We start from the raw sequence: 7,901 nt of genomic DNA, 5'->3' as shown, positions 1-7,901 counted from the left end.
ATTTTCAAAATGGCATTAGTTAATTACTTAGTTAATTAATTCTGAGATAAAGTTTTTACACTCAGAACTCAGAATTATTTTCCTTAACCTTCCAGTATGTTGAGATTATAAATGGGTGCCACCACATCCAGTCAAACACAATTTTTTCCAAAACTTGGACTTATTTAAGACTGCATGACATATGTAGAAAGTCTTTGCTGATTATGTACACCACAGAATCAGAGGTAATGAGATGATAGACTAACTGAGTCATCCAGTGAAGTCCTTATTAAAAGCTTAAAAAAATCTCAGAGAAGCAAATTGGTAAGAGTGGAACAAAATGGCTTATAGTTTAACGAGGCAGAGAAATTTGAATGTGGAATTCAACAAAGAACAGGGAAATCAAAAGTGACTTAAGGTTTTTGGTCTGAGCAACTAGAACAGTAGAGCTATTTAATAAAATGGTCACTTGTGAAGAAGAAAGTGGTTTTGGAAGAGAAAACATATTAGGAGTTCAGTTTGGATGCACTAAGTTAAAATGCCTATTATACATCTAAGTGAAATGTCAATTGAGCAATTGGATATTAGAGAACAGAAAACAGAGTAGATAGGAAGGCTAGAGATATAATTTGGGAGCAGTCAACACAGTGGTACCATGATATTTAAAATCATAAAAGCTGAGAAGAGGTGCTATAAAGAGTGCAGATCAAGAAAGAGTTGGGGAATGAGCCTCTCAACCCTCTCTTAGAGATATAAAAATGTGTATCATAAGATGGAAACTTGAAAATTGTCCTTGGCAAAAAAGACTTCTTTAATCTTTTTTGCTAATCTAGAAAGTAAATTTACAATATTGCTGGGGAATGAAAAGTCAAAATAATATTATCTTACTGCCTGGAGGGCACAAGATTTGCTGTTCATTTCTAGTGTCCAGTTTCTCTCCTTTTATTTCAGTTCACAGCTTTCATATATTTGCAAAAAATATCATTTTGTATTTTTAGTTGTAGTGCTACCAATGGTGATGAAGTATAACTAGGTAGAAAATATAAATCCAAAATATTCCAGAGTTCAAAATCTTTTGGCTATTAACACACTACAAATAGAAAATTTCATATGAATTCACAGGACAGGGTGCAATTAAATGACAAGCAGAACAGAAATGTAATGTAAATTGGCTTTCAGATTATGTGTATTTTTATGTAATCATAGATAAGTTTTTTTGTATACCTTTGTTTCCCAAAAATATTTCATTATGTCTGTGCAACTATTCTAAATTGAAAATAAACTCTGAAACAATTCTGGTCTCTGGTATTTGGGGTTTGCTTTCTTAATTTTATCAACTACTTGTCAATTTTCCATGACAGGAACGAATTCTACCATTAAACACACTGCATCCTAATGAAAAGCATTTAATATTTTATTTTTCAAGAACTGATTACACTCCCAGAAGGGAAGGTATTTCCCTTTATTAGAAACAGTATTTATTACAACTCCCACTTCTTCGGAAGATAATCTGGAAACTGACTTGTAAAAATAATGCTTTACATGTCTCATAATTACATTTGCTTCAAACTGATAAACTAAGAATAAATTGAAATAAGACTTTCATATCATTCATGATGACTTAAGGGGAATAATAGTGAATTCTTAAACATAGCAGTGCCTATGGGAAATGAGAAACTCATCTAAACTACTTTGAGATCTAAGTTGAAAACTAAATGTTCTTTGGCATTCTGTAGGATTTATAAAATGTCAAGATAGCCCTCCCTTTGATTAGTTATTCATAGCTTTGAAATGCTTCCATTTATCATTCGTGTTTGTGAAGTGCCTCTCTTCTGGTTTTAGTGGAAAAACACAGAACCTCTTACATTAGTGATAACTTATATAATTGGGTTAAAAGGCTAGATGCTGAATTTAGAGAGGGCATTTCATCTACCTTTGCGCCAAGCTGCTAAAACTCACATTTGATTTACATATATGGTTAAATAAAAAACCATATGAATTTTGGCTAAGATACATTTTAACCTTGGCTTTTTGTTTACCAATGACTAGTCGTTGAAACTGCATAGAATTTTCTAGTACTTTCTTATTGTTTTGGCAAGTATTCTATAATAAGGGAGCATAAGCCAGGCACTGGTGACTCATACCTGTAATGCTAGGACTCACGAAGCTGAGATCTGAAGATTGCGATTCAAATCCAGCTCAGGCAGGAAACCCTGTGAGATTTTAATCTTCAATTAACCCCCAGAAAACTGGAAGTGAAGCTGGGGCTCAATGTGGTAGAGCACTAGCCTTAAGTGAAAAACCCAGAGACAGAGGCCAAGACCTGAGCTTAAGCCCCAGACCAAAAAATAACAAAAACAAAAACTTAAGGGAGTAAAAATAGTTATGAAGTTAGGGAATATCAACATTGAACATTCTAGGGGGTGGTGTTACAAAGTGGAAGAAAAAAGATACACTACCTACCTCCCCCCCTCACACACACATCAACCCCAGGGATATATGAAGGTAGGTCAGACAGCAACTATGATTAACAGCAATAGGAAGATTTTACTGTCTCTACATGAGACTGAAGTGTGAAGTAGAGAGATAGTTTTACTATAGCTCAAGAGCAGAGTAATTCAGTGGAATCTAGAAGTATATACATACTGACTACTTATGCTATCTGCATATAGAAAAGCACATCTCAAAATTTTTAAGCAATTGCAAGAAAGAAAAAACATTCGAATCCTTATCTTGGGGTTCATTTAGCCTAACATCAACTTATCTGACCATTTCTGCTTGTCTCAGACATATACTAGTTATTGCAAATAAGGGAAACCATGGTATTTGATGTCGGTATACATTGTGGAGGGGAAGGGAAAAAACAAATTGTTTAAATAGGGATCTGGTGGAACCATTGCAACAATGAGATGTACAAGACATTATGTCGAAAAATGAACTTTACAACTTTGGCAGGGTGGGGAGGGAAAGGATGGTAAGGGGAAACAAAGGAGAAGGCAACAATGCTTGATAAGAAATGTACTCATTACCTTGCCCATGTAATTGTAACCACTCTGTATGGTATTTTCACAATAAAAAAAGTTCATTAATTTTTTTAAGCAAATGAAAGTTAAACAGGCAAATGCTTTAAATACAGACTATTAAATCTGGCTCTAAAGTCTCTGACTCAGTACTAGGAACAGGAATGTGTTCTAACAAGTACTCTTGCTGATTCTAAATTATAAATTCTATGAACTACAACAAAAGTGTATGCAAGTGGGAGATTTTTTTAAGGCAAATTAGAACCAAACTGCTTTTTGAGACAGAAATCATCCCCAAGGTGAAGGGCAGGAAGACATGATGGAGTTCATAGCAATTAAGCCGGCATTAATTTCAGGTTTTCATTAAAAACTGGTTCTTCAATCTGTTTTTTACACTTCATGCTGATCAAATTCTACCTCTTTCAAATTGAACATTTGACCATAAAGGTATATACTAATTAGGATCTTTAAACTGAAAGTAATAGAAAAAAATTCAGGTCACCCAAGGTTTATATTCCGAATTACTCAGGACTATACATAACAAAGGAAAACTATTTTAAGCAGCTGTTCCACTGCTCCTATAACACAAATTTTAAACCTTTGCTTAAATCATCATGTTTATTATCACCTCCAGTGCCCCAAGAGCATGCCTAGTGACTTCTCCAGTTTTGTACTTGCAGTGCTTACTTAGTCATTCCTCTGACACAGTTTTGTCATTACTACATTCATAGACGACTCTTTTTCTCTTTATCTGTGTTGCTCTCAAATGAACCATTAATTACCATGTTAGTCACTAACATTTTTTATGTATTTCTGCATTAAAACACCAAGTGGAAGTATGAGTAATTTCAGGCGAGCAATTTTTAATCAGTTTTATTTTAAATTATCTATACATTCCTCTCAAATTTAGAAATATTTCAATGATAAAGATCTGGTAAACATCATCTATTATAGACTGAATAGTTAATCATTGATCAAATATATATAGTAAAAAAGAAATCACTACACAATCTGTCTGCCATTCTTGCAGATCATTCAATAAGACAAAACTATTCCTAACAACTGTTAATACTTTATAATATTTTCTTCCTGCAAATGCTTGAAAATGAGGATGAAGAGTAAATTGTGATAACAAATTAGTTAGAATTTGATACCACGAAGGAACGTGACTATGCTTCAGAATGATTTGTCAGTTTAATCAGAGAGCTTAATATGCTATTGTGTTAATAACATCAGATCATTGTATAATCACTTCCAATGTTTCTATTTGGTATTCACAGATTTCAAAACTGATTTTTGATAATGTTATCTCTGATAAAACCTTAATACACACTGTGCGAAATAAAAATAAATTCCCAACTATTTTGTGTATTATATTAATATAATTAGAATTATCTCCAATATTCTCACTATATGCTTCGTTTTTCTAGAATTTTGAAATTTCTCTCAATTAGAATTTTAATTTTTGAGTTTCACTTGAGCGTTATTGTTTTCCTTCACTTCTTTTCTTTAAATTATCTTTAGGTAGTTGTACAGAGGAGTCACCCATCCCTCCCTTACATACCCCTTCTTACATTCTTCTTAATTTTGTGGGATATACATTGACTTCTTACTTGCATTCCTTCTTGCCTTCATCTTTCTACCCTTTTCCCCTTTAAAGTACATTTGCCATTTCGCAAAGCAGTTTTTGAATACAATCTATCTTGATCAATGTTACCCATCTCACCCATCCTTCTCCTATTCACCCTTTTACTCACTCTTTTTAATTTTGTAGGATATAGATTTAGCTCTTGGTTGCATTACTAATTAATATCAATCTTTTTTAACAAGAAAACAATATGCAAGTTTTGTAATTATTTTGTCTTCTTAATTTTAGCAAAAAAATTTTAAAATTATGTTAATTCAGTATATCCTATGCTTGTAAACAAATATATTCACATAATTTTATACTATTTCTCATTTTTGTATGTTGATAGAAGTTATAGAGAAATAGAAGAGTAGAAAAGCACATATTTGGAAAGAGAAAGTAATCTTGAAGTTAAATAAATTTTATGAAATAAAGGACTGGAATATTATTATTATTATTGTGCAATGTGTGTGAAAAAATATATCTCTCTTGTGGTCCTTTAAAAATGCACATGCTAGGCAACCACGCACCATTGAGCTGTTTTTACAGTCAGAAATATTACTCAAAACAACCAAAATTAATGTGATGTTTACTTTTATGTTGAATTTAAAGTATGTTTCTCTTTCAATTATCTTTAACTATTTATACAAAGGAGTTGCCATACAACAAACCAGTTTATGAATGAAATGCATCACCATCAATGCTGCTAATTTCATCATTCTCACCCATCCCTCCCTTACATACCCCTTCTTACACTCTTTTAATTTTGTGGGATATACATTGACTTCTTACTTGCATTCCCTCTTACCTTCATCTTTCTACCCTTTTCCCCTTTAAAGTACATTTTATGAATGACTTGAGCATTTAAACCAATTCCAGGTAAATCAAATGAACCCTATAATGAGGATGACTTATTTCATAAACTATAGTCCAATAAAGCAAAACTATCATCCTCGCCTAGGAAAAAGAACTATTCTTAAAACTTGATTATTATGATTATTAATAACTGTTACAATACAACATCAAGATTCCTGGGTTTTCAATCTCATAGTCTATACACACTTCACAGGTTGAGCTTACTAGTCTCCATAGTTGTGTGAATCCATTCCTTTGAGCGAATCCTTTTATATACATTATTTTATTCATATGGAGAATCCTAAATATAAAACTTACACATGTGACATTTTGAGATCAAGGTAGAAATAAAAACTAATTATGTCTTTTCATCAGTACATATACTTAAAACTTATAAATATGTAAATTATTTGTCAGTAGTCACATAAATAACCTCATATGACTGCTAACAAATTGAACTATTATCTATATTATTTCTTACTCAACAAAATATCAAATCAATACTTACATAATAGTGGCTTGCTTAAAAAAAGCACATCATATTCTCTTCCAAATGTGTAATTAGCAATCCTTTTCAGTCTTTGAAGAAAAAATATCTAGAGGTTTCTGACCCAAGTACTTTGAAAACAGGTGTTCAACAAAAATTTGGACTTGAATGTAGTGTCTTTTAATGTTGCAGGAAAAATTATTACAGGTTTCTTTGACCCATTTACAGCAAAATACTGTTTTTAGCCATTTGTTTCATTAAATTAATGGCAATGTTAAATAAAATAGAGAACTTGACCCAAAAATAGACTACAGAAAATACTTTCAAAATAGGTCAAAAAAGTAATTAAAGAAACTCATTTAAGAAGTCAAACACTTTTCTTTAACACATTTTTAACAAATTTATATTATCAATAAACTTAGATAGATAGATAGATAGATAGATAGATAGATAGATAGATAGATAGATAAAAACACACACATGCACACACAAGTATATGAGAAAGAGAAGGCAGAGAGATGATGAAGAAATAAAATATGATTTCCATTATTTTGTTCTTCTTTATCTTTTAATAATTTTAGTGTTATAATTTAAATTCAAAATGTCATCCATTGAAAGTGCACAATAAGATTGTAAACAGTATCATAGCTTTGTGTAATCTTCACTGTAATTTCTATAACATTTGTAATACTCAAAAAAGTAAATCTTAAACCATTATTCGTAATCTTCAATTGAAAATTCCCTACTATCACCAAGAAGCATATCATCTAGTTCTCTATTTTATTCTGTTTGGGTATTGTAAATGGAATCATACAAAATGAGAGCCATACAAAATGAGTTCATATTTCTGGGGGCTGGTTGTTCATGTCTGTAACCCTAACTACTCAGATGGCTGAGATCTAAGGATCTTGGCTTGAGCCAGTTGAGGAAAAAAATCTGTGAGACCTTATCTCCAATTAAACATAAAAAGCTAAGTGGAAGCTGAGCGCTGGTGGCTCATGCCTATAAATCTAGCTACTCAGGAGGCTGAGATCTGAGGATCGAGGTTCAAAGCCAGCCTGGGCAGGAAAGTCTGAGAGACTCTTATCTCCAATAAAAAATTCAATTCCAGGTAAAGCAAATGAACCCTATAATGAGTATGACATCTCATAAAGTAAAGTCAAATAAAGCAAAACTATCATCCTCTCCAAGCAAAAAGAACTACTCTTAAAACTTTGTTATTATGAAAATTAATAACTATGTTACTCAACCACTTTGGAAAGTAGTATGGAGGTTCCTCAAAAGACTCCACATAGAGCTCCCCTATGACCCAGCAATCCCACTTTTGGGCATTTACCCAAATGTTTACAAACAAGACCACACTAAAGCTACCAGCACCACTATGTTTATTGCAGCATTATTTACCATAGCTAAGATATGGAACCAACCCAGATGCCCCTCAGTAGATGAATGGATCAAGAAAAGGTGATATATATACACAATGGAATTCTATGCCTCCATCAGAAAGAATGACATTGCCCCATTTGTTAGTAAATGGAAAGACTTGGAAAAAATTATATTAAGTGAAGTAAGCCAGGCCCAAAGAAACATAGGTCCCATGGTTTCCCTTATTTGCAATATCTAGTATAAGTCTGAGTTAAGCAGAAAAGGTCAGATAAGGTGATGTTAGGGAAATGAACCCTAAGATATGTATTCAATTTATTTCTTTCATGCCATTGTTTCTAACACATTTATAAGATTATTTCTTTGTTGCTTTGTATGTCTCTCCCCCACAGTATAACCCCTGCTTTCACTGTATTTGATGTTGGTATAATTTGTGGAGGGGAAGGGGAAAAACAAATCGTTTAACTAGGGATACAGGTGGACCCATTGCAACAATGAGATGTACAAGTCGTTATGTCGAAAAATGAACTTTACAACTTTGGTGGGGGGG

Source organism: Dipodomys merriami, unplaced genomic scaffold, assembly GCF_024711535.1.
Source record: "Dipodomys merriami isolate MVZ:Mamm:240054 unplaced genomic scaffold, mDipMer1.0.p SCAF_1, whole genome shotgun sequence".
NCBI classification, from domain to species: Eukaryota; Metazoa; Chordata; class Mammalia; order Rodentia; family Heteromyidae; genus Dipodomys; species Dipodomys merriami.
Note: the sequence above shows the minus strand (reverse complement) of the source record.